The sequence below is a fragment of the Nuphar pumila genome, chromosome 13 (assembly GCF_984573655.1).
Source record: "Nuphar pumila chromosome 13, dmNupPumi1.hap1.1, whole genome shotgun sequence".
NCBI classification, from domain to species: Eukaryota; Viridiplantae; Streptophyta; class Magnoliopsida; order Nymphaeales; family Nymphaeaceae; genus Nuphar; species Nuphar pumila.
Window position 1 is genome coordinate 34,389,188 of NC_143261.1, and position 26,072 is coordinate 34,415,259.

Here is a 26,072-nt window from a genome sequence, read left to right on the forward strand (position 1 = left end):
GGTGTATAATTCTTGTGTGTTATCATCTAGCAACCTAAAATATGCATCACCTTCTAAACTTTTACCAACAACTACATTATCTAGATGATTATTGATTGTCGAATTTGGATGTACTCCAAATGCATCCACTATCAACTCGTCCATATCATTTGGCATTTTAGTTGGTGAATCACTTGCTTGTGGTTTCATAGGTTTTCCATGAAAATGTCAATTTATATAGATTTTTAAAAATTTGTTGCACATTATATAATCGAACACACCTTGCACTGTATGCCATAAGAGGTTGACACACGTTCAACATGGGCACTTGTTCTTTCCTTCCCACACTATATTATTGCACTGGACAACTTCTAAAAAGTTTTTAACTCCTTTCAAATAGCGATTAAGTTCGCTCATATGAAATGAAGGTTATCTAGGACATGTCATCATCAACCATTGCATCCATATTTAATCTTAACTTGCATATAAAGCAACTCAAAAAATACTTAAAATTACCTTCTAATTTGGATCTAACTTCTGTCATCCATAACGATTGCACAATTCTTCAAATATGTGCAAGTTCAAAGATCATTGCCTAACAGGATATTGTGTATGAAATATTAAATTATTATATACATGTATTCACTAAATTTGGATCCAACTTTTGTCATCCATATATGAGAAAAAACATATTTAGCATTTAGCATGCATTCAATAAAACCTTTAAAATCTAAATCATACGTAAAAAAAATACATTTATCATGCATTCAATAAATAAATCACAAAATAGATAATTAAAATAAAAAACCCCTAAAATCTAAATCATATATGAAAAAAAAACACATTTAACATACATTTAATAAAATAAATAATAAAATAGGTAATTAAAATATAAAACTCCTAAAATCTAAATTATATATTAAAAAAATATATTTAACATGTATTCAATAAATAAATCACAAAATAGGTAATTGAAATATAAAACGCTTAAAATTTATATCATATATAAAAAAATATATTTAGCATGCATTCAATAAATAAATCACAAAATAGACAATCAAAATATAAAACCCCTAAAATCTAATTTATATATAAAAAAGAAAATACATTTTTCATGCATACAATAAATAAATAATAAAACAGGTAATTAAAATACAAAACCTTTAAAATATAAAACCTTTAAAATATAAATCATATATGAGAAAAAAATACATTTAGCATGCATTCAATAAATAAATCATAAAATAGGCAAAAAAAATATAAAACCTCTAAAATCTAATTCATATATATATATATATTAAAAACAGATTTAGCATGAATTAAATAAATAAATTATAAAATAGAAAATTAAAATTTAAAACCCTTAAAATCTAAATCATATACGAAAAAATATATTTAACATGCATTCAATAAATAAATAAAAACTAGGCAAGTTTACATACCTTGCTAATGAACACAACATGAGGAAGCCAAAGGAGAGGGGGGGGGGGCAAGAGAGAGAGAGAGATGATAGGTACGAGAGACAAAGGGTGAGAGAGAGGTCAGGGTGAGAGAGAGGGGATGAAGAAGACAGATAGGGGGCGATAGAGAGGGAGAGGGGGTGACAACGAGAGGGCGAGGGTGATAGAGAGAGGGGGCAGCAGACGCGAAGGCAGGTGCTAGAGGGTGACAAGGAGAGAGAGAGAGAGGACAATGTTCGAGAGAGTGGGCAAATTTTTTTAAAACTTTTTTCTTTACAAGCATGAGTTTTTTGTGCCAATATAATCTTTACTTTATTAACGTGAAATATAATCGTGCCATTAAAATGTTATACTTATGCAATGTATGTTGCACCAGTATAACATACTTTTTTACTACAAGAGCATATTTCACACCAGTAAAGATGCTTCATAGCATAAGAGACATGCTAATAATAAAAAGGTAATTTCTTGTAGTGCAAGCCTATGACTCTTTTGTCACCATGATGCTTAAACTGTTGGTTCCCACATACAAGAGCATAGTCCCATTGCTGAAGAGTCATGAAGCGAGAACAACCATGTCAATATTGAAAATCAGCCTCAAATGGCTTACTTCGGCCAACACGCCTATATTGATACATTTTCAAAACCTGGTATTCATACTGGTATTCTTTCAAAATTGAGCACTCATGTTAGTGTCTCACTGGATGGTCGTGTCAGTCGACCTCTTGGGTTCAGTCTTCATGCCGATCATTCATCAGAATCCAAGCTCTATACCAATTTCAGCCCTCAGGCAACCCAATTTTCGATTTCGACCTTCGGGTCACCCAATTTCCAAATTCCCAATTTCAACCTTCAGGTCATCCAATTTCTAATTTCCAATTTCCAATTTCCAATTTCCAATTTCTGATTTCCAATTTCCAATTTTCAATTTCCAATTTCCAATCTCCAATTTCCAATCTCCAATTTCGAATTTCGAATTTCCAATTTCCAATTTCCAATTTCGAATTTCCAATTTCCAATTTCCAATTTCCAATTTTCAATTTCCAATTTCCAATTTCCAATTTCCAATTTCCAATTTCCAATTTCCAATTTTCAATTTTCAATTTCCAATTTCCAATTTCCAATTTCCAATTTCCAATTTCCAATTTCCAATTTCCAATTTCCAATTTCCAATTTCCAATTTCCAATTTCCAATTTCCAATTTCCAATTTCCAATTTCCAATTTCCAATTTCGACCTCCGGGTCACCCAATCCTCTATTTTGACCTTCGGGTCACTCAATTTCCCAATTTTGACCTTCGGGTCATTCAAATTCTCAACTTCGACCTTCGGGTCATTCAATTCCTCAAATTTCGATCTTTGATTTCCCATTTTGACCCTTTGTGTCATTCGATTCCCAATTTTGACCGTCGGGTCATTTAATTCTCAATGTTGACCTTCAGGTCATCTAATTTTGTCAATTAGGCCTCTTGGCCACCAACTTTACCAGATTCTCAAATTCAAGCCTTCGGGTTACAATCTTACCAACATCAGTCATTTTCCTGCCTTTGGGGGTACAACTTTATCAATATCTATCACTTTTCAAGCCTTCAGGTTACAACTTCATCAATGTCAATCAATTTCAAATCATCAAATTCAATCTTTCAATCAAAATCCTCCTTTAAGCTGGTCGGTCAACAAATCCTGCTTTTGAGCTGGTCGGTCAACAATTCCTGCTTTTGAGCTGGTTGGTCAACCCGAATCCTGCTTTCAAGCTTGTCGGTCAACAAATCCTACTTTTGAGCTGGTCAGTCAACCCAAATCCTGCTTTCGAGCTGGTCGGTCAACCCAAATCCTGCTTTCGAGCTGGTTGGTCAACCCAAATCCTACTTTTGAGTTGGTCGATCAACAAATCCTGCTTTCGAGCTGGTTGGTCAACCCAAATCCTGCTTTAGAGCTGGTCGGTCAACAAATCCTACTTTCGAGCTGGTCGGTCAACGAATCCTGCTTTCGAGTTGGTCGGTCAACAAATCTTGCTTTCGAGCTGGTTGGTCAACCCAAATTCTGCTTTTGAGCTGGTTGGTCAACAAATCCTGCTTTTGAGCTATTCAATCAACAAATCCTGCTTTCGAGCTGGTCGGTCAACAAATCCTGCTTTAGAGCTGGTAAGTCAAAACAAAAATCCTGCTTTCGAGCTGGTAAGTCAAAACAAAAATCATGTTTTCGAGCTGGTAAGTCAAAACAAAACCCAACTTTCAAGTTGATCTTTTACTGAGTCTTTTCAGGACTCAATTTAGTCATGGATGTGTCAATTAGACCTCAAGCAATTTCTTTCACCAAGGATTTCAAGAACACTTTGCCAATTTGTTGTCAAATGCTTGTTGATTTCAAAATCTTTATTGCAATTTTTTTTTACCTGAGAATACCTTTAGTATTACTTCCGAAAGGACAAAGCTTTCACGAAGAAGGATTCAAAATTCAAAATCTTTCTATTGGCCAACCAAAAGGATGAAGAATAAATCTTCGATATGGCCAGCAAAAAAAATTCAATGTTGTTGTAAAGCCATAAGTGATCGATATTGATTGCAGTCAATGACACATTTTTAAAGATCATTCTTGGAAAATAAGGCAGTTAAAATATCCTAGGTGATACAAAAAAATCCATTCAATTTCCATATCTCTTCAATCGTTTAAGCTACAATTAAATATCTGCAAAAGGGATCTCTCAATTGTCGTCAAGATGAAGACGAATTATGCGAGTTAGACCCCCGGGGCCAAAGAAGATTTGGATCATCTCCAAGATGAAGGAGTTTGTGACAGATCCTTCTAAGGAAAGTTCAGATCATCGCCAAGTTGAAGGCGACTGCGATGAGTCTCCCGACAAACCCTAAAAGATATTTAATTTCTGCTATCATCAAGAGATTTTCAACCAAAGAGCCAATACTGTCAAGATAATCCCTGAGGAAAAGAAGGACCAGAACATCTCTGAGATGAAGGAGTTTGTGACGTACCCTTCCAAAAAAAAAGAGAGAAAAGTCAGGATATCTCCAAAATGAATGATGATGTAATCCCCAAAAACCCAAGAGAGCTCTAATTCTGCCCCCCCCCCCCCCCAAAAAAAAAAGAGAGTGCAGAAAGATCATCATGAGAAAAGAATCTCGGGATATCAGACTGCCAAATCTGCCAAGAATCCTATTTAAATTTTGTGAAATTCTATTATCAATAATCTTTCACCAATTGCTTTCACAATAAGAACTCTCTTTTCTGTTCATATCAAGAAAATTGATAGCTTCCTTAAAAAAAAGTCAATTGCAAGCAAATTGAATTCGAATCTTGATTCTACGGAGTTAAGCCCAATCGGAGGTAATACTTTAGGTAGAAAAGATGGAATATTTTCAAAACAATGTGCATCATTTTCAATTAGTTTGAATCAACAACAATTGTCAACATTTTGACAATATTTTCTAGCTATTCTAGCATGAAGCGAGAGCTTGAGGTTCATCTTTGGTGCATCCTGACACCATTTGTTATCCCTTTTAGGACTTGATAACGGGAGTTTTCAAGATTCCTTCCCTTCTTTGGTATAATCTGAGCGCCTGAGCTCTCAGATTTGCACACTTCCCTGTGTCCCCACTGTCCCACCATAGACAGTCCAATTTCGGCTTGAGGTTAAGCCACCAATCATTTTCTCACAAAAGGTTGTCAATTTCAAAAGTTATTTAGTCTTAGCAATGAGGCACCCAAAATCAAACCCCTTTTCAAGCTTTAGGGACCCCAATTTCATCATTTTGCAAAACTCCTATCGGATTCATTGTGCGGAAGTCTGAAGGTTCCATCATGGGTTCCTTTTTTGAGAATCCCATCATTTTCATTTCCCGGTCAGGTTAAGGGTCAAACCTGAGCCTCATTTTTACATGAGGTATTTCTCGTCCCATCCAGGTTAAGGGTAAAACTTGAATCTTACTTCTTTGAAGTAAATCTCTCTTCTTTATTCTCCATTTCATACCTATCATTTTTATCAGGGCCAATTTCTTTGTATCCAATCAGATCCTTCTAACTGGGGCATTTTTATAGCCCAAATTTGGTGTGTTTTTCTTTGCCACTAAGCTCGTCCTCAAGCCGGCTTAGTAGCAAAGAGGGGCATCTGTAAACACCCCAAATTTTCCTCATCCATTCTTAAACACACCCCTCGTGCAGTGCCAACCCTGGTAAGTCAGTGTAGGAGTCCAACCCCGAGTCTATTTTGGAAAACTACCATTTTACCCACTTTTATTAGGAAAATTACTATTTTACCCCTAGGTCATCTCGAACCCCAGTCATTCAAAGTCAACCAAGCTCATTGGTCAATTCAGAACAGTTAAGAATGTCAGTCATTTCTAGCTCACCTGAGCTTATGATGAACAAACCATTTTCATTTTTGACAATTCATGCCAAAATGGGATAATTTCTTCATAAATGAGCTCATTTCTCACTTAAATCCAAGCCAATTGTCTCCAAGTCAGTCATTCCTAGTCAATCCTATTCCCCAGAGTCTAGCTTGAGCTCACCAGGAGTTCAAGTGCTCCAGTTTTAGTTTAAAACCATTCCCAAGTGTCTAGGAGACCATTTTAGCCCATTTCAGCTCTTTCAGCTGAAATTGAGCTGAGTTCAGTCAGTTAAGCTAGTGTTCGAGCTTCAATTTTAGTTCATATCAGTATTACTGACATTTGTTCAGCTCAAACCCAGCTCTGGTCTGCAATTCACTTCACTCCAGTAACCATTTCTCTAAAAATGGCAGTTTTTCTTGACAATTCAGTCCGGGAGTTTAGTCGAGTCAGTGTCTTGTCAAGTTCACTTGAGTTCTGAAACCCTAGAACCCAACTCAATCCAGCTCAAACCCCAATTTTTAGTGTCACTCTGGTTTGGTAGAACCCGAAAATCATTTCTTAAACCATTTTGCAAATTTTATCAATTTTAACACTTTTTGAACTGGTACAAGTGCCAATCAGGGTCTAATATCCAAAATTCTTCATTCAGGGTCTGCATTTCGCATAGCATTTCATGTCATTTCTCATCATTTCATGTCATTTCATAACATTTTATAACATTTCATCACATTCTATTTCATTTTCGAGATCCAGAACTCTAGTTTTGAAAATTCCAATCCAGATTGAGTTTTAAAAGTTTTCATAAATCAATTTCAAACCCTGGGTTTCTAAAATTGACATTTTTATCCCTAGGATTCTAAATTTGGAAATATTTTCTTAAGAAAAACAATGCATATTTTTTTTAAACTCAATTTTTTAAATTCTACACTGGATTTGCTTCACAACAGGGTATGAAACTTCAAATTCTGAGCTTGTTTCAAAAACTGTCAAAAATAGCTCGTTTTATCCAGAAATTTTCTAAAAAGACTATTCTACCCCTATGATTCTCAAAATGAATTTCAAATTTGGAAAGTGAGCTGATGTCTTCTTTATAATTGTTGTAATTTTGAAAAGATTTTTATATGAAAAACATGTGAAAACGAGACATCAAATAATAAAAACCGGTTCTCACTAGTGGATAAGACCGGGTCGAACTCAGGGAACGGGAATATTTCGTATTCAAGCACACAATTCTAAACTATTCTTTATTGCCACATTATTGAAATGTAAAATGTTCAAGAAATGTAAAATCAACTAACTATTACAACAAATGAATACCCTTCGCAGAGGGCGTAAAGTGCAATATTTATAAACCCAATTAAATTCCTAATTCTAAATTGAAAAGTAAAAAAAAAACTTCTACTCTTCGCTTCCTCGTGTCACGTAATTGCTTCAGCTCTAATCCCTTGCAATCCTGCACAATTCAAATGAAACACGAGCAGTACACGAAAGAAAAACAAAAACTAACACCTAATTATCAGAATTGAGATAGTGCACTCAAATTCGATAGTACTTAAACCGATTCCAGAATGTAAACATAAAAGAAATCCATGCATCCACCATAAAATTCTGAGATCATGTGATCAATGGTCACCAAAAATTCCAGCTGCAATGAGGATCATTGAACAGTGACAGCGATCAGTAGCATCACCGAAAAACTTAACCAATATATGTGGATCAAATAATATCCGGGTCAACTAATCACAAATCAGATTTTTAAATGATCCAGCTCCTCATTTATTCAAAAATCAGTAATTTCCACACTCATATTGGATTCAGACATCCGATCAAAAACATTCGCTGATATTTCCACAGAAGTACTGTTCACCAGAAGAGGTAATGAACACTAATCACCGGAAAATGTAACTATTCACCGGAAGATATAATATCCAAAATATTAATGAAAATCTTGATCACTCAATTTCAGTACAAGAAATCACCAAATATGCAACAAAAGTTATAGTTCACCAGTGATGAAATGCTCAGCAACACTCCAGATTGCTAGATAGATCAGGCGATCTATTGCCTGTAGCAAAGATGTCGAAAATTTTTCTCACGACTGCCGGATTTCATTCATCCTCAGCCACCGGAGTGATATCGCCGGAAAACCTTAAAAATCTCCTTGAAGCTCATCAGATTCCTTTATGAATCATGGATGAAATTCTCAAGTTTCCTGCTTACGCAGGTAATCACTAGAGATGCAGTACTTCAGGCACGATATCAAGTTGCCGGATAAAAAACAGAAATCGATCCAGATGATCGATCAAATTTTTGAAGAACAGAGTTGGAATCCGACGACAGATTTTTAAACACAAAAAAAACTATACAATTCAGAATGTAAACTAAAATTTAAAAATCAATGTTCATCTAACTAAAGCATCAATCACAAATTCAATCATCTAATAAAATCATCAATCACAGAATTATCATAAAAAAAAATCAGAAACAGCAATGATCGAGTTTTTTTTTTCTCTTTTTATTTTTCTTTATTTTTTTTCATTTTTCACTAAACAGAAATATATCCTAACTTCATTAATCGAACCAGCAACAGAAGATAAATGTGGAAAAATAAGAAGAAGAAGAAGAAGAATTGGAAGAAGAAGAAGAAGAATTGGAAGAAGAATTGGAAGAAGAAGAAGAAGAAGAATTGGAAGACTTACCGTGAATCTTAGAGGGGTTAAGAAAGAATTGGCCTCCTCCTGTACACCATCTCCGGATTGAAGACACCTCCATCTGAAAAGAGAAGAGAAAATTAGGGAGAAAAAGAAGAAGAAGAGAAGAATGAGGTGGAGGGGAAGGGTTAGAAAAGAGGAAGAGGCGCACAGGAGAAGAAAACGATTTTCATTTTCCCTCTTTTGGGTTTTTAAAGATGTGCAAACCGGTTTGAACCGGTTTGTTTTATTTTTTTCAAAAATAAAAAAAATGGTTAAAGACTTTTTATTTACTAAAAACCTCAAAACTAACTAAACTACTCTAATCTAAAGATTACTTCTAAAAAAATATTTACAATCAACCTCATTTCAATTTATTTTTAAAACTAACTATATTCTCAACTTCTAATTTTTCTTTTTATATTTATTTTTACAGAAAACTAAAACTAAAACTACTATGTTAATATCAAACATCAAAATATGTACTAAAATATACAAATAAAGATATTTTTCATACATTTTCTGTTTTGAAATCAATTTGGCTCATTTAACGAAAACTAGCCTAAAGTTGGGTTTTTAAAACATTTTTTTTCATAAAATCATGCATATTTTAATGTTAAATCACCTTGAAATATATGCATGATCATGAGCCCACTCTGAGATGGCTTATCTACTTGTATTTTCTTTTAATAAAAAAAATAAACATTTTCTTTTGCTAAATTTTTCTTTATTTTATCATTTTTTTTTTAGAGGTGGGACCCACCAAGGTGGTCGACCAAGCCTCCAACCCCCATTTCTTCTTCTTCCCTTTTCTTTTCCTTCTTCTTCCTTTCTTTCCTTTTTCTTTTCCTTCTTCCTTTTCTTCTTCTTTTTTCTTTCCTTCTTCCCTTCCCTTCCTTCCTTTCTCTCCTCCTTGGTTCAGCCCATTCACGTATACCCTTTTCCCCCTTTTTTATTAGCCCCTAAATACCTAAGTCAAGGCCAATTAAAAACCTTAAGTCCTTTGGTTAAAAAGAGGGAAGGAAAGAAAGGAAGCATACAACTGCCCCCATTGAGTCCCTCTCCCCTTCTAATCTCTCTTTCTCTCTCTCTTGTATTCCATTCAGCCATGGCTGCCATCACTTCGGCTCCAACTATGAAGTAGCTCCATCCGGTTGCAGCAGCCACTACCCCAGCCACCACCATCATTCAACCCCGGTTCCAGCTCCATTGAAACATCTACAAGGTGCAGCCCACCTTCAACTCAAGCAAGCATCCAGCTCCTCCTTCAAAGCACCTCCAACGCCTCCATCATAGCCAATTCCTACCCAAATCTAAGGTAAGCCCCTCTTACTTTTCTGGTTTTCTCAAAAAAAAAAAGAAGAAGATTCATTGCATTTTCCTTGTAAATATGTTCATTTTGCTATGTGTTGCACATTAATGCTACAGACGTGAAATGATCCATCCGGTGGATGGATCGGATCTCTCATGTTAGTAGCCAACATCAAAGTTGAAGCATGCCTTTATTGATTTTCATTTTAGTTTTATGTTTCATGCCATTTCATAATTAAAAATATGCATTTCAATTAGTTTTATCATGCATTTTACTCATTTTACATGGCTTTACCAATATTCCATAGATTTTTGTTTTAATATAGAATCTAGTCATTATTTCATGCATGCATTCTCGATCAAAAATCACATAAAATTCATTTGTGAATCCCTCTACTTATATGTGATGTCTTGTCAAAAATTTAGGTCCATTTGGGTTTTGAAACCCTCTTAAACAAATCAGATCCCAAACTGGGATTTCACATTTCTAGAAAGCTCAGGTTCTGTTTTAGCAGACAAGAACCTCCGAGATCTCCTAGATGGACGATCCAAATTTCTCTCAAAAAAATACCATGAGTCCCTATTAGAGTCTACTATTTTCAGTACTTTTCTAGCCTTTTCCAAGTAGCTTTGATCTCTGCTAAAAATCGATTTTCCCAGGCCCCTGGGAAAATCTCACCTCTTCCTTGTCAGGGTCTAGACCAACCCTAACCTGCTGTGTCCGCTCAACCCATAGGCTGTATGCCAAAACTTCCAACATGTAAGTTGTTCCTAACCCTTCCCTTTGTCATTTCCCAAAATTTGGGAATTTTTAAAACAACCTAAGTATTTTTCCCGGGATTAATTTCCCTGTCTGTCAGATTCCCATGTCTGAGAATTTCAGAGATCCAGGTCTATGATAATCCTCTTCTCTCTCCCAAACCATAACCCGAATCCCAATACTTTGAAAAAAGAAAATCTTCCTCTATTTTTCAAAGACATTTTTCCAAAATTTCATCCATTTTTCCATCTATCTGCCCTAAATCCTAGAGTCCCCGGATTCCGATCCGACTTGCCGGAGCTGTCTAGCTCCGACCATATGTCAAAACCAGAATATGTAAATGGAAAAAATATTTGCTTAATTGTCTTCTATCACCCCATAAAATTTGGGAAATTTTTATGGAAGTTTAGTATCCAAAATCCAATTTAGAATTAGCATTTTAGGCAAAATTTTGATTTTTAAGATTTCTAGTTAATTTTTCATATTTAAAAATACCAAAAAAATACATTTTTGGATTCCATTCTGTTCTTAGAGTTAGTCTAGGTGTCCATGCCAAATTTGGTTCAATTCCAAGTTCATTTGCTTTGTGTGTTAGTTTATTTTTAAATTCAGAGGCAAAAATTGAGTCAAATTTGATATTTTGTGATATTTTTACCATTTTAGGGTTTTATCATGTAAATAATCATGTCATGTCATATTACGGTTAATTTTAATATCATTTGCATTTTAATTTCCCATTTTTGCAAAATTTATTTCAGAAAACCTTGGTTTCAAGGCTATAGTCTTGTTATCGGGGGCATTTTGGTCATTTGACCTAAATTTCGAAATTCCAAACTTCAATTTTCCAAATTTTCATGCATATCATCATATTTCATCATATTATGTTTGTTTTTATTTCATTTGATTTTCAAATTTTTAAATTTTACAAAAATTTTCTTAGAAAACCCTCATTTCAAGGTCATCAGGGTTTTCTAAGAAAATTTTCAATAACCAAAATGCCCATTTTGGATTTGATTTTCTCAGAACTCTGAATTTTCAAATGAGATTTCAAAGTATTTCCCAAGTTCAAAATCATGATTTTCCAAGGTTTCCACATTCCCAATTTCATTTTCAAATCCCAAAATCGATTTTCTCAGAAACTCTGAATTATTTCTGAAATTGATTTTCCTAGAATTCCCAAATCCTATTCAGAAATCGATTTTCTTAGAAAAAGCTATTCCAATCTCAAAAATCGATTTTCTCAGAGTTTCTATTTTCCTGAGAATCCATTTTCCATTTCAAAAATCATTTTCCAATGAACTTCCTGATTTTCTCAAGATTCTCAAATCCATTTCCTCAGAAAAGCAGTCTAAATCTCAAAATCGATTTTTTCAAAGTTCAAGTTTTCTTAAGAATTCATTTTCCAATGAAATTCAATGATTTTCCCAGGAATTCCATTTTCAAGCACTTTTCCAGTCATTTTCCAAGTACATCTCAATTTTCCAAGCAAACATCATATTTCTCATACTTGCATTTTTTTCAAAACTCCATAGCACATTACTGATTCTCTGTGCATTCTAGGGAAATAGAACATGATTTAGATAATTAAACCTAGTCAAAGCACACATTTGATCCTTGGTTCGATTACCCCTGGTAAAGGCGTCAGGAATGGTTGAACCTCGTACCGACAGGCGGATCCCATTCCATAAAATTTCCCACAAATTTTCAAAACGGAGGCAAGTAATTTTTAAAACCATTTTCAAAACTTTGGTCGAGTTTGACTTGCAAAATCGCTTCTTCTCTCACTCTCGCAGAGGGAGGGGGGAAAATTTTTGCGATGATAACATCGTCCTCTAAGGGAGTACTTCATGCCCAACACTTATACTCCTGCCTTCTGTATCACAAGACCTGATGTAGGAGCAGACCATTTTGAGATCAAGGCCAGTGTAATCCAGATGCTACCTTCGTTTTATGGCCTTAGTAATGAGGACCCATATCGTCATCTCGACGAATTCCTTGAGATTTGCTCGACAGTGCGAATTAATAACTTTGGAGATGATGCTATGAGGTTGACTTTATTTCCGTTCTCTCTCAAGGATAAAGCCAAGCACTGGCTAAAAGCTCTTGAGACTGTTAGTATCACCACTTGGGAAGGAATGCAACACGAGTTCCTCAAAAAGTACTTCCCAATTGGTAAAACGAATCAGTTTCGTAGAGCCATAACTAGTTTTTCTCAAATTGAGGGAGAACAATTTCATGAGTCTTGGGAGAGGATAAAAGATCTTCTCCGCAAGTGTCCTCACCATTAGGTGCCTCGCTGACAACTAGTGCAATATTTCTATGACGGTCTTACTGAGAAGAACCGTCAAGTGGTTGATTCATCGTGTGGGGGCACCTTCATGCTCAAGAGTGAGGATGAGGCTTAGTCTTTATTTGAGACCTTGAGTGAAAACACGATGCATCATGCTTTGTTTTCACGGCTCGATAGGACTACACAATTGTCTAGTGGTCCTAGGAAAGTTGGGATTTCTGAAGTTGGGTCTAAGTTAGATTTGCGTACCAAGGTTGACCACTTGAATAGGAAGTTAGATCAATTCCTAGCAAACTCTTCGAGAAGTCCAATAGGAAGAGTGTGCGAGCTTTGTACTAGCCCTGCACACTGTGTTTCTGATTGTCCGGCAGCGCCGCTATATCCTGAATTCATTCAGGAGCACGTAAATGCTGCTCAAGGTTTTGCTAGACCCATGCCTGATTCATTTACACCATCATATAACCCAGGTTGGCGAAACCATTCCATTTCTCCATCCCATCAGCCCTCTCAGACACAGTATAGACACAATAACCCTTCACAAGGTTACTCGCATCTCATTTTTCCACAGGTTCATCCCTAGTTTAGTCTACCTTCTCCTCAAGAGCCCACTTTGAGTCCATCATTCCAGGAGAAGATGTTAGAGGCCTTTTCTGATATCAAGGACACTCTTTGCTCCCAATTGCAGTCAATAGCCAAGCTAGAGACTCAATTGGGACAGTTAGCTCAGACACTGAGTAGACAAAGCCAGGAGAACCTTCATAGTCAGTCTGTTGTCTCATCCAAGGGAGATGATTCTATTTCATTTGACTTGCATTCCACTAATTCACACCATGCGCAAGTCAAAGCTGTTACATCCTTTCAGTATGGGAAGGCGTGTCACCTCACTCGGGAATCGACTCATGAGCCCCGTATCATTTCCACTGACGAGTCGATCTCCATTATACTTCAGCAGAAGGGGCAAGGCCCTCAGTTGTTACATTCTTCACATATTCATAAAACCCCATTTTCTCAGCCTTTAGGATCACCGATTGCTTTCAGTAAGCAAGAGGTACAAATGCAGAAGGTGCTTGACCAAGTCAAGCCAGATCATATTCACCACTTGGCTGAAGTTGCATTCATTGATAGTTGGTCGGTCCTAGACTCTCATTTTCTAACCAGTCTCTCAGATGAGACTATTCTTCATCCTTCTTGTCCACAGAGTCATGATATTACATTTAGGGGTCGAGTGGGCGGGAACACAGTGCGCAGTGTCACAGATGACACTCTTTTTCATAGAGAGCCCGATTGAGCCTGACTTCATGTCCATTGATCTCATGGACGATGACGGTTTTTCCAGGGATCCGTCTGGCTGGGACGTCAAACTTAGCGCTTTATGGGAGGCAACCCATATCTTGTATAGTATTAGATTTGCTTCACATTTGTAGAATTTTATTAGGTTTTATTCGTTTTCTGTTTCATTCATGAGTTTTCATGTCATGTCATGTCATGTCATGTATACATTGCATTCATTGCATTCATAGAACGTGCATTTTTAATTCATGTCAAGTTGTTTCTACGCTTTTCCCTCATTTATTGCATCTCATGTGCATTCACGTAGTTTCAAATAAGCATGGGGGAGTGCCACTGGGATAGTGTCATTCAAGCACGGGGGAGGGTGTAGTTTGCACACCTGAATATTTTTGTGTACGTTCTTGCACATGTTTACACATCTCTCATGAAAAGTAGGTTTTTAAAGAAAGAGTTTGAACTTATATGAATGTTATTTCAGATCTAATGTTTTCAGAGGATTTTTAAGCCCCACGAAAATTTTTCTGACATGGAAATAGAAATTATGGTTGTTTATGCGGATTTCGAAGAAATGATGATAGATACATATTAGAGTTTATTTTGAATCACAAATATGAATATGCATAGTTTTATTTTTGAAACTAAGCAAATAAACAAAAGCACAAAAATAAGCTCAAAAGTGAAAAAAGAGAGCATGTGTTAGGTTGTTTGGATAATTTCACAATCCTTAGTAGATGAGATTTAGATGCAAGTTGAAGCTTTTGAGTTTCAGTTCGAAAAGGAGAGTGAAAAACTTCGTGATCCTTAGTAACTGAGAACAGACACAAGTTGAAGTGTTTGACTCTCACATTGCAAAGGTAAATGAAGGAAGTCACTTTTATGTCTTAGTTGATATCTTTTTGTATGCATTGAAAAAGTATAAAAGATATTAGCATTGCACAAGGCATAAAAGCAGACCACACGCAAGCTATAAAAGAAGAATGAATGCGCAAAAAGAAAAAGCGTGAAAAAAAAGAAGAAAAAAAAGAAAAAAAGAAAAAAAGAAAAAAAGAAAAAAAGAAAAGAGCTTAAAAAAAAAGTTCATTACTTAGAAGTGTGATTGAGAAAATCTGTGCAGAAAACATATGAGTGAGGATAAGTAAATAATAACTTATTTTTATTGGATTTTCTAAGAATAAAACATAAATAATTGTGATATTTAGAAAAGTGAAAGAAATTCTTTTTCTGTGGTGGAATATAAAAGACTATAATTATGTTTTGATTTTTTTTGTAACAGGAAATATTTGTGAAAACAAAGTCTTTAATTACCTACTACTTGTGAAGATGTGTAATATTATGCATACATGATAGAGATGTTTGTGGGTAACATTAATGCAAACCCTCACGAGACCTTACTCGTCCACTGGGGTAACCCAGGGGTTGAAAGGGCTTGTTGCACGTGCTAAATGCAACCGTGATTCCTACGAAAGTGAATTAGTTGATAGTTTGATTTCGTGCATTTCTCTAGTTTGCTCGAGGACTAGCAAAACATAAGCATGGAGGTATTTGATCATGCATATATTTTAGGAATATTTCATATAAAAATATGCATGATTTCATGAGAAAATGATTTAAAACCTAATTTTATGCTAGTTTTGAGTAAATGAGCTAAAATGATTTAAAAATAGAAAATGTATGAAAAATAGCTTTATTTTACATTTTAATGCATATTTTAGTTTTTGACATAATTGTAGTAGTTTAGTTTTTAAAAATAACAAAAAAAAATTAGAGTTGAAATAGAGTTAGTTTAGTTTTTTTAAACATAAGTCAAAATGAGGCATTTTGTAAATAAATTTTAGAAAGTAGTTTTTTTTAGAATTTCCAAAATTCCAAAACAAACCCCGGTGGCTTTAAAACTCAACGAAAGGGGAAAATTTCAATTCGTCTCCCCCTTTATGCGCCAAAACCTCCTTTTCCCTCTCTTCTCCCTATTCTCCACCACCGGCCTTCTTACCTCTTTCTTCATTTTCTTTCCCTTATCTCCTTCTCCTCCCTCTTTCCCTTTCTTTCTCTCCGGTGGAGGCTTCTCTTCAGTCAGGCGATGGCGTATGGGAGGAGGCCGCTCTCTTCTAACCCCTACGATTTCACGGTAAGCATCTCATCTTTCTTATCTTCATTCTCTTTCTCATCCTCTGCATCTTCTTCTCTACTTCCTCTCCTTTCTGTACGTAGTTTAGAGTAGTTAAGTTTGTTTACGGAAAAACAAAAAAAATGTAAATTAGATGTTGATTTCTGCATTCGTTTCCCTGTTTTTCGTTTTGTTTATCTTCAGATTTGTTTCATTCTTTTCATGCCGTGATTTGATTTCCAGTTTTGTTAATTGCAATTCCTATTTTCATCATCCCTATTACATTTATGTTATCGTGATTAAATTCATCTTGTTTTCGTTCATAGTTCTCTTGTATGCATCTTAAATTTCATCGCATCTGTTTTGATCATCTCATTTCCTGTTTTGATTTTAGTTTAGATATGCATTTGTGTTCTTTTAGTATAATTTGTAGTATCACAGTCTTTAATTTCCTGATTTACTGTTTGTTTCTTTTATTTTCCTGTTTCTTTCTGTAACGCTCGAACGGTTAATTTCCTATTTTTTTATTCAGTTTTCCTGTTGTCAATTCAGCAAATTCTTGTTTGATTCCATTGCCTCGTGATTTCCTATTTTCAATCTATGATTTCTTCCTGTTTTGTACTCCTTGATTTTCTATTTTTTTAATTAAGTCATTTCCTGCTTTTACATTCATCTTCCAGTTTTCTTTTACATTCATTTACTGTTCTTCATTCAATTTTTCATTCATCGCATATTCTTGTTTTCTAAAATTTTTAATTTTCCTTTTCTTCATTCAGTAATTTTCTGTGTTACAAATCATTGAATTCTGTTTTACAATTGATTTACCTGTTTCTCTGTTTTTATTATTTCCTATTTTTTTTTACAGGTCATTTCCAGTTGGTTTTTCCTTTCATTTTTCTGTTTTTTGTTTCAATTTAATTTTCCTATTTTTTTAATATATTCATTTTCTGCTTTCGTTTATTTCATTTTCCAGTTTTCAATTCATTTCCTGTTTTCTTCTTTAAAATTCCTATTTCCATTCTTTTCATTCCCGATTCCTATTTCTTTCTTTTATTTCATTCCTTGTTTTCAATTTCTCTTGTTTCCTGTTCATTTTTTCTGTTTTGCTTCATTCAATATTTTCTGTATTGTTTTCATTTTCAATTCTTGTTTTCTTCCTTGATTTTTGGTATTTCAAGCAAAATACTGCAGTATGGATAATACCTCAAGCTGTCCGACTCCAGATGTCGATACTACAGAGGTCTTTGTTTCTAATTGTGGAGTAAGGCTGCCAATTGTGAATATCATAACTGGTTGCCTAGTTGGATGTCACTAGAATTATCTCGAACCGATGGAGGTATGTTTTTAGCATTCTAGTTCCAGACAACAAAATACTCTCTGCTTTACACAGTACGAATCATACTGAAGTTGGTGTGAGACTTGGCGGAACAGATGGTAAAAGCCATTTTTTTTGGGGCATGCTCCATTCAGCAGTAGTCTGGCGAACTCCACCTTTATCTTTTGATATTAAAGAAGTGGTAAACAGAAGCACGGGTGCTTTAGCAAGATTGATATTCCCTGCAATTTTATTTTGAAGTGTTGTTCCTACTGCAACTTTTGAGAAATTGGAATGAAACTGATAAGGGTGTTTTATTTTATGTATTTGCATTTATTTTCCATCATTCCTGTATTTCAACTTTTAAACAGTTGACAATAGGATTGTAATATTCAAAATTTTCAATTTGTCATATTCCTACCCATATTCTAGTTCAAATATTACAAATATTCGTATGTACTGTGTAGACCTGCATGTGATTATAGTCTTTTTATCTCCCACCAAAATTGAAATAGTTGACTGTCTTTTGATTCTTCTACATGCTCCCTCTTGATTCTTTAAATTTTCAAAACTTTTTGAACCTCTGCTTCTGTGACACCCTATTTTATTTTATCTACAGATTTGAATGTCCAAAACTATATTCCACAACGATAAATGAGCACGCAATGTCTCATCTGCACCTGCTGAGGTGATGGTTGTTCCATCTGGGATTTGTGATGTGGCCTTCTAGTTCTCCAATTTGGTTATCGATGGGTGTCTCCATATGCAGAGCTGGTCCTGGGCTGCAGCCATGACTGCTTATAATCTTCTTCTGTTGCTTGTCCTATTCCAGTGCACACACCCTTCCACATTGGCTACACAGCACTTCCCCTTGTTTTTCATGGTCTTTGGCACCTTTTACCATTTATTTTGTTCCATCAACACTCCTGAACTTAGCTTTTTATTAGAACAATTACATCAGCTAGTTTCAGATGGTTCATGTAGTAGATCAATCTATTTGCATATTCTGATCTAATCAAATCATCAGATTCGAGCATCATTATTAATTGCATCATGTTATTGACACAAATAGGCATTAGGTATGTTTTGTTTTAATTGGGTATGGTCTGACGCCTGCTTCCCTTGCAGAATTCTGGGTACTTTCCTATCGTATGTTCCATATTGTTTCAATAATATGGTTGCATCCGCATGGTATACTGACTTAGCTTCATTTTGTCATTTCGTCATATTGTATGATTCATTTCCTTTTGTTTGCATAATAATATCTCTTTGTTCCTGGTATATTTTTATTTTTTTGGATATAATATTCCTGTACACAGTTAATGTACATCATCTTCCAACTCTGCCTCTTCACAACAACCAACACTCTCATCACCCTCACATGTGTGCACTCATTCACTACATACTTAAGCATTTTTTTTTAGACTGTATATGCACATTTCCTCCCTGTTTTTTTTTTGTACTTGAAATCTCTATCTATATACATGGTTCACGGTGGTGCAGCAACCTCACCTCTACTCCAAATTTTAGCATATCCACCCTTCACCGATTCTCATATTTTCTGATTCAGCTTTAACCAAATTTCATTGATACCTAGATACCATGAATTCTTCATTTACACTTACACAATATGTTCATTCAGATATTCTTTTAACTATGGCATTGCCTATACATATATATATATATATATATATATATATATATATATATATATATATATATATATATATATATATATATATATATAGGCAAACACAGTGCTCACACTGTTATATATATATATATATATATATATATATATGTGTGTGTGTGTGTACTCATATATGTATATTTGCTAACAAGTGCAGGGTATGTCAGATGTCTTTTCTCATTTAAATATGAGTAAAGTATCTTGTGTAAAAAAAAAAATTTGATAGTCATTCACACTTTTAAATATCCCTTTGTACTAATTCTATCTTGCAGGAACATGAGAGGCCCTTGAGATTAGAAAATTTTCGATGTTTTCAAACTCCAAACATTGTAATAAGCTAGATATTAATGAAAATTCTACATTTCCCGTCTTAGATTAGAATGGATGAGCACGTAAATAACATTTGTTTCATCATTTTCCTTTGTTTTTTCGAAGACTCACAAATGGTGAAAACACGAATGACACATGCACCATTTCGTAAGAGGTAAATTAATCCTAAGTCGATGATCCATATCAATGGCCATAGTCAGGGTGTGGACAAAACTTAGTATTTTTATCTTTTACGAAATAACACTGGATCCACCCTGGATCCGTTTTCAAAATTCATCATATTTCCTCAAATATTTTCTTCTTTTATCAGAATTTAACTTAAAATTAACTTAAAATATATACCAATGGCCATAGTCAGGGTATATTGAGGGTTAATTTCATTTTAAATTCTATAAAAGCACCAAATGTGCTTCATTCTTCACCTGAATTTAAATATAGATTATTATATAATACATTCAATGACCATAGTCAAGGATGTATTATATCTTCAATCTTATTTTAATTCATTTAAAGAATGGAATAGCTTTTCAAAATCCAATTTCAAAAATTTAAATTCATTCATCATTTAGGATAGAATTGCATCATATTTTTAAAATTCCTTTTTCATAAATACAAGTAATTCTTTCCTTCATTTCTCAGATCAAATCCTATTTATAAATTCGAATTCAATTCTATTTCTCAAAAGGATTTAAAAATTCAATTTCAAGGTCCCATTTGACTTTGAAACTTCGGAATCATCTTGTATTTCAAATTCCAAATTCTATCTTAAATTCAAAATCCAATTTAACTTTGAAATTCATTTGTATATTCAAAGATTCAATTTCTAAAATTCGTTTTCAAAGTTCAATTTAAACTTGGAAGTCCTTAATTCATCTTCTGAATTTAACTCCAAATCCATTTTAGGATCCAGGATTCAACACTCTACATTGGATCTCAGACTTCAGATCCAAATCCATCTTAGGATCCATAGTCCAACTCTACATTGGATCTCAGATTTCAGATCCAAATCCATCTTAGGATCCAGAACTCAACTTCTACATTGGATCTCAGACTTCAGATCCAAATCCATCTTAGGATCCAGAGTCCAAACTCTACATTGGATCTTAGATTTCAGGTCTAAATCCACTCTAGGATCCAGAATCCAATTTCACTTTTGGATCTCAAACTTCAGATCCAATTCCATTTTAGGATCCAGAATCCAATTTCACTTTGGATCTTAGATTTCAAAATCCAAATTCATCTTTAAGATCCAATTCCATTCCCAATTCTAGATTTTAAACCCAAAGCCCTTTCCAGATCTCATTTGAACTTCCTAAATCCATTTCTATTCTTAAATACCATTTAATTTTCCTCAGATCCATTCTAAATTTCAAACTTCAAAATCTAAATTCAATTCCATCTCAAGTATTCATTTCCTTTTCTAAATTCAAAGTTCAAAATTCAAAGTCTATTTCTGACTTTGAAACTTCATTTCCTGTCATTTTCAAAGCTTCAAGTCATTTCTTTCTCATTTATTCTTCCAACTCTGATTTACTCCAAAGACTTAGAACTTCTCTGATCTATCTTAAGTTCTAAAGTTAGATTCAACCATTTCTTTACTCTTTTATCAAGTTCATCTCAGAATACTTGGAAATTTCCAAAACATTCTTTTAAAAAAAAAAGCGTACATCCTTGCATTGCACAAGTATGATTCTTTGTGCATTTAGAGTTAGAATAAATTCTTAGATTATATTTAGGCAAAGCAAAAGGCATAGATTCGATCCTTGGTTCGATTACCCCTCGTAAAGGCGCCAGGAACGGTCAAACCTCGTACCGACGAGCGAATCCCGTCTCTCCATTTTTCCCGCAAAATTTTTCAAAACGGAGCCGAGTTATTTGCTAAATATCTTTCAAATCAAGGTCAAGTGAAAACCTGCAAAAGAGTTCCTCTTCTCTCTCTCTTTCTTTCTTTTCTCTTCTTTCTTTCTTTTCTGCCTTTTATTCTTCTCCCTTCAAAAAGGAGGAAAATAAGAGGTTAGAAAAAGAAAAAAGAAGGAATAGAGAGAAACCACACAAGAGAGGAAATTTTTTACGATGATCACAGTTTTGACGACCGTGATGGGACTTGTCTTCGTCCGGTTGAATCTATGCCTTTGCTTTGCTTTAATATTTTCTAAGTCTTTATTCTATAAATGTCAGCTTCATTTCCATGCAAACCTTAGGAGCCTAGACTCTGTCCTAAGCTGACATCATTGCATATAGGATATAAGTATGGTTTGATAGGACCATATTGAGGAGATTATATCCATGTTCACATTAGATTTAGGATTGAAATACAACTCTCCTTAATTCTAGGGATTGAATGCAAACAATGTATGCAAGTGTATGCTTCTTTTCATTTAAATCTATCTCTTTAAGATTTGCATTAGAGCCTTCTGATTTTATTGCATGTTGATCATATTTTAAAAACATCCCTACCTATATTGTCCCGGTCTTCACGTTGCTGGGTTGTCTCACTGAACCATAGTTCGGGAGAGAGCCTCACAACTGGACCACTTATTTGGGTTCGCGCCCCCTACCACGTACCTAAGGGCCATAGTCTGAGGTATATCGGTAGGTGCTCAAGGATGTTGGGAAGCCATTACCTTAGAACCAGAGAAATATCTTATATGCCACGTACTTCGAGCTTCGGCTTGAGTATATCGGCATACCTTTGAAAGAGCACTAGGATCGAGGCAACGAGCACTAGAGGGGGGGGTGAATAGTGCTTTTAAAACTTTTCTGCGGAATATTGAATGATTTTGCAAATCTCAAAGCAAACACACAAAGAACACAAGATTTTATCCTGGTTCGGTCAAACCCGACCTACATCCAATCCTCAAGCAAAACCCGCTTGAGATTTTCCACTATCAACCTTGTAAACTACAAGATCACACATACCATAACCGGCCCCACTTCAGTAACAACCCAACTGAAAGCAAACAACTCCTTTACACCAAGGAGTCCTTCTTTTTACAGAAAAGAAATAAGAACTTACAATACAACCTATGAGCCTTCCTTTTGAATGCAAATGAGATGCAATTGGCTTTTGAGGTTGTTGAAACACTCTACCCACGAATTCACTATCTCTCAAAGTGATTTGAGTGAAAAACTGAAGTGAAAATATCACGTGAGTGAGAAAACAAATACTTGAATAAATAGGAGTGAAAAACAAGATTCAAATCGATTGAATTGTTGTTTTTGAGTGTAAAATGCACTCATATTTATAGTTACAAGATTCCATACGTTGAGAGTATGAAAGGGTGTCAAAATGGTCCATTTCGAACGATAAAAAACGTTTGAAAAATTAAAAGACACGCCTTTTTGAAGTTTCAGGAAAACGGCAAAATTAGTCAACTGAAACATCAGTTAGTCTACTAATAGTTAGTTATTAGTAGACTGACAGTTATCGTCGGTCGACTGATCTGTTAATCGAGCCGTTTGAAAATCTGAACTTTTAAAACTTAGTCGACTTAAGAAAAGTTAGTCGACTGATAATATCATCAGTAGACTGAAAAACTTTTTAGTCGACTGCTGCTAAAAACTTCTGAAAAACAAACATTTTGTTCGGTCGACTGATAAAAAGCATTAGTCGACTGTTGCTAAATTTTCAGAAAATACATGTTCTGTTCAGTTGACTGAAAAATCATTAGTCGACTGCTGCTAATTTTCCAGAAAACACATGTTCTGTTCAGTCGACTGAAAAACCATTAGTCGACTGCTGCTAATTTTCTAGAAAACAGACATTCTGTCCAGTCGACTGATAAAACCTTCGGTCGACTAATTTGACAAGAATGACTTTTTAGAAAATATGGCACGAAAGGATTAGTCGACTGATAAGTCTATTGGTCGACTAATACACATGAAAAATTAAGAAAAGAGTTTTCTAAAAAGATTTTCAAAAGAGTTTCTTTTAGAAAAGTTTTTCTAAAGACTTTTAAGGTGAAATGCAACCTAAATATGCACTCTAAGTAAGGCTCTTACAAGAATCTAAGACTTTTAATGAATTAAACATTTGCACACTAGTCTTCAAGGATTCTTTACTGAATTCTTCAATTTCTTCATAGCCTTAGCTGAAATGCAGTTGATTCTACTTGCTCATCATCAAAACCTTGTACTTGAAGTATCATGTATGGCTTCATTGTCGTAACAATCTCCCCATTTTTGATGATGACAAACTTAATCAAAGATGAAGCATTTAGATGCATAGATGAAGATTTTACTCCTCCTATCTATATGCTACAAAACATTAAAAGTTAGCACATATATCACATATTGATTGGTTTGCATTTCCATTCATCATGTATTCATGTATTTAGAAATACATTCATTCAAAGCTTTCTTTTTCTCTTAATTTTGGATTTCTCATGCAAGATCTCCTGTAATGTAATTGCTATCATCTTTTTCTCAAGATCTCCTTGCAATTTCAAAGTAATGCTATCTTTATCTTTTTCTCCCCTTTTGTCAGAATCAAAAAGAGTAAGGGCAAAAATAGCATAAGCAGAAATAGAGATAAGTTTAAAATATTACAACCCATAAAGTATGTTTTTCAAAGATCAAAGATCAGAAAAGAGAGTTTAGTAAATCCTTAATGGCAGTTACATCCTTCTGAATTGAAGCAAGTTGTTGAGTCACATCTTCACGAAAGGTGTGTTGATGTAGCTCCAAAGCTTCCAGTCTCTGCATAACTTCATCATGGTCTTGATTTGTCGAAAAAAAAAAGTTTTAGTCGACTAAAACTTTATCGGTCGACTAAAAAAGTGCGACTTTGAGATTTTGTTCAAAAATCAGCATTTTTATAAATCCAAAAACGAGCAAATACCTAGTTCTCTCCTAATTCTCATAAAATCTTCATTTTTAAGAGGTTTAGTGAAGATATCGGCATGTTGTTCTTTAGTGGAAATAAAATTTAACGAAATATCTCCTTTTAACACATGATCTCTTAAAAAATGATGTCTAACTTCAATATGCTTAGTTCTTGAGTGCTGAATAGGATTTTTCGAAAGGTTTATAGCACTAGTGTTATCACAATAAATAGTTGTTGTGGAGTAATTCAAACCAAAATCTTTTAAGGTCTGTTTCATCCAAAGTACTTGTGAACATGCTAAACTAGCCGCTATATATTCAGCTTCAGTTGTTGAGAGTGATACTGAATTTTGCTTTTTACTAAACCAAGAGACTAAGGAATTTCCCAAGAAATGACAAGTTCCACTAGTACTCTTGCGATCAGATTTACTTCCTGCAAAATCTGCATCACTATATGAAACTAAATCAAAGGAAGATGATTTTGGGTAAAACAAACCGAAATCTGAAGTATCTTTCAAATAACGAAGAATTTGTTTTACTGCAGTTAAGTGAGATTCCTTTGGATTAGCTTGAAATCTTGCACACATACAAACACTAAACATAATATCAGGTCGACTAGCAGTTAAGTATAATAGAGATCCGATCATACCTCTGTAGAGCTTAGTATCTACACTTTTACCATTTTCATCTTTATCAAGAGAAGTAGTTGTACTCATAGGATTCCTTCTTGATTTCGATGAGTCCATCCCAAATCTCTTGAGAAGTTCTTTTGTATACTTACCCTGATTGATGAAGATTCCTTCTTCAGTTTGCTTTATTTGAAGTCCAAGGAAGTAGTTTAATTCGCCCATCAAGCTCATTTCAAACTCTTCCTGCATAGCCTTAGCAAATTCTTTACAAAGAGAATCATTAGTAGAACCAAATATTATGTCATCAACATAAATTTGCACAATAAGAATATCTGAATTAAAATGTTTAATAAATAAAGTGGAGTCTACCCGACCAATGGAAAAAACAGATTGTTCTAGAAAATTTCGTAGTCTTTCATACCACGCTCTTGGTGCTTGTTTAAGTCCATACAAAGCTCTTTTCAATTTGTAGACCTTTTCTGGATATTTCTCATTTTCAAAGCCAGGAGGTTGCTCTACATAAACTTCTTCATTGATGTGTCCATTTAAGAATGCACTCTTAACATCAATTTGATATAACTTGAAGTTCATGTAACTAGCAAAAGCAAGCATCATACGAATTGACTCTAATCGAGCCACTGGTGCATAGGTTTCATCAAAATCTATGCCTTCTTCTTGATTATAGCCTTGTGCCACTAGCCTTGCTTTGTTACGAATGACTTCACCATTTTCATCCAGCTTATTTCGGAAGACCCATCTTGTTCCAATTACTGGATGATCCTTTGGTCTATCAACTGGATCCCAAACATCATTCCTAGTAAATTGGTTAAGTTCTTCAGACATAGCTAAAAGCCAAAATTCATCATCACATGCCTCATTGATATTCTTTGGTTCTAATTTAGATATGAAAGCAACATTTGCAATATATTTTTCTAACTGCCTTCTAGTTTGGACACCACTCTTTATTTCACCAATAACTTGTTCATGTGGATGATTAGGAACTTCTTTCCAAACCGGTTGAAGAGGAGTATTTTCTTGAGAAGTACTCTCTATCA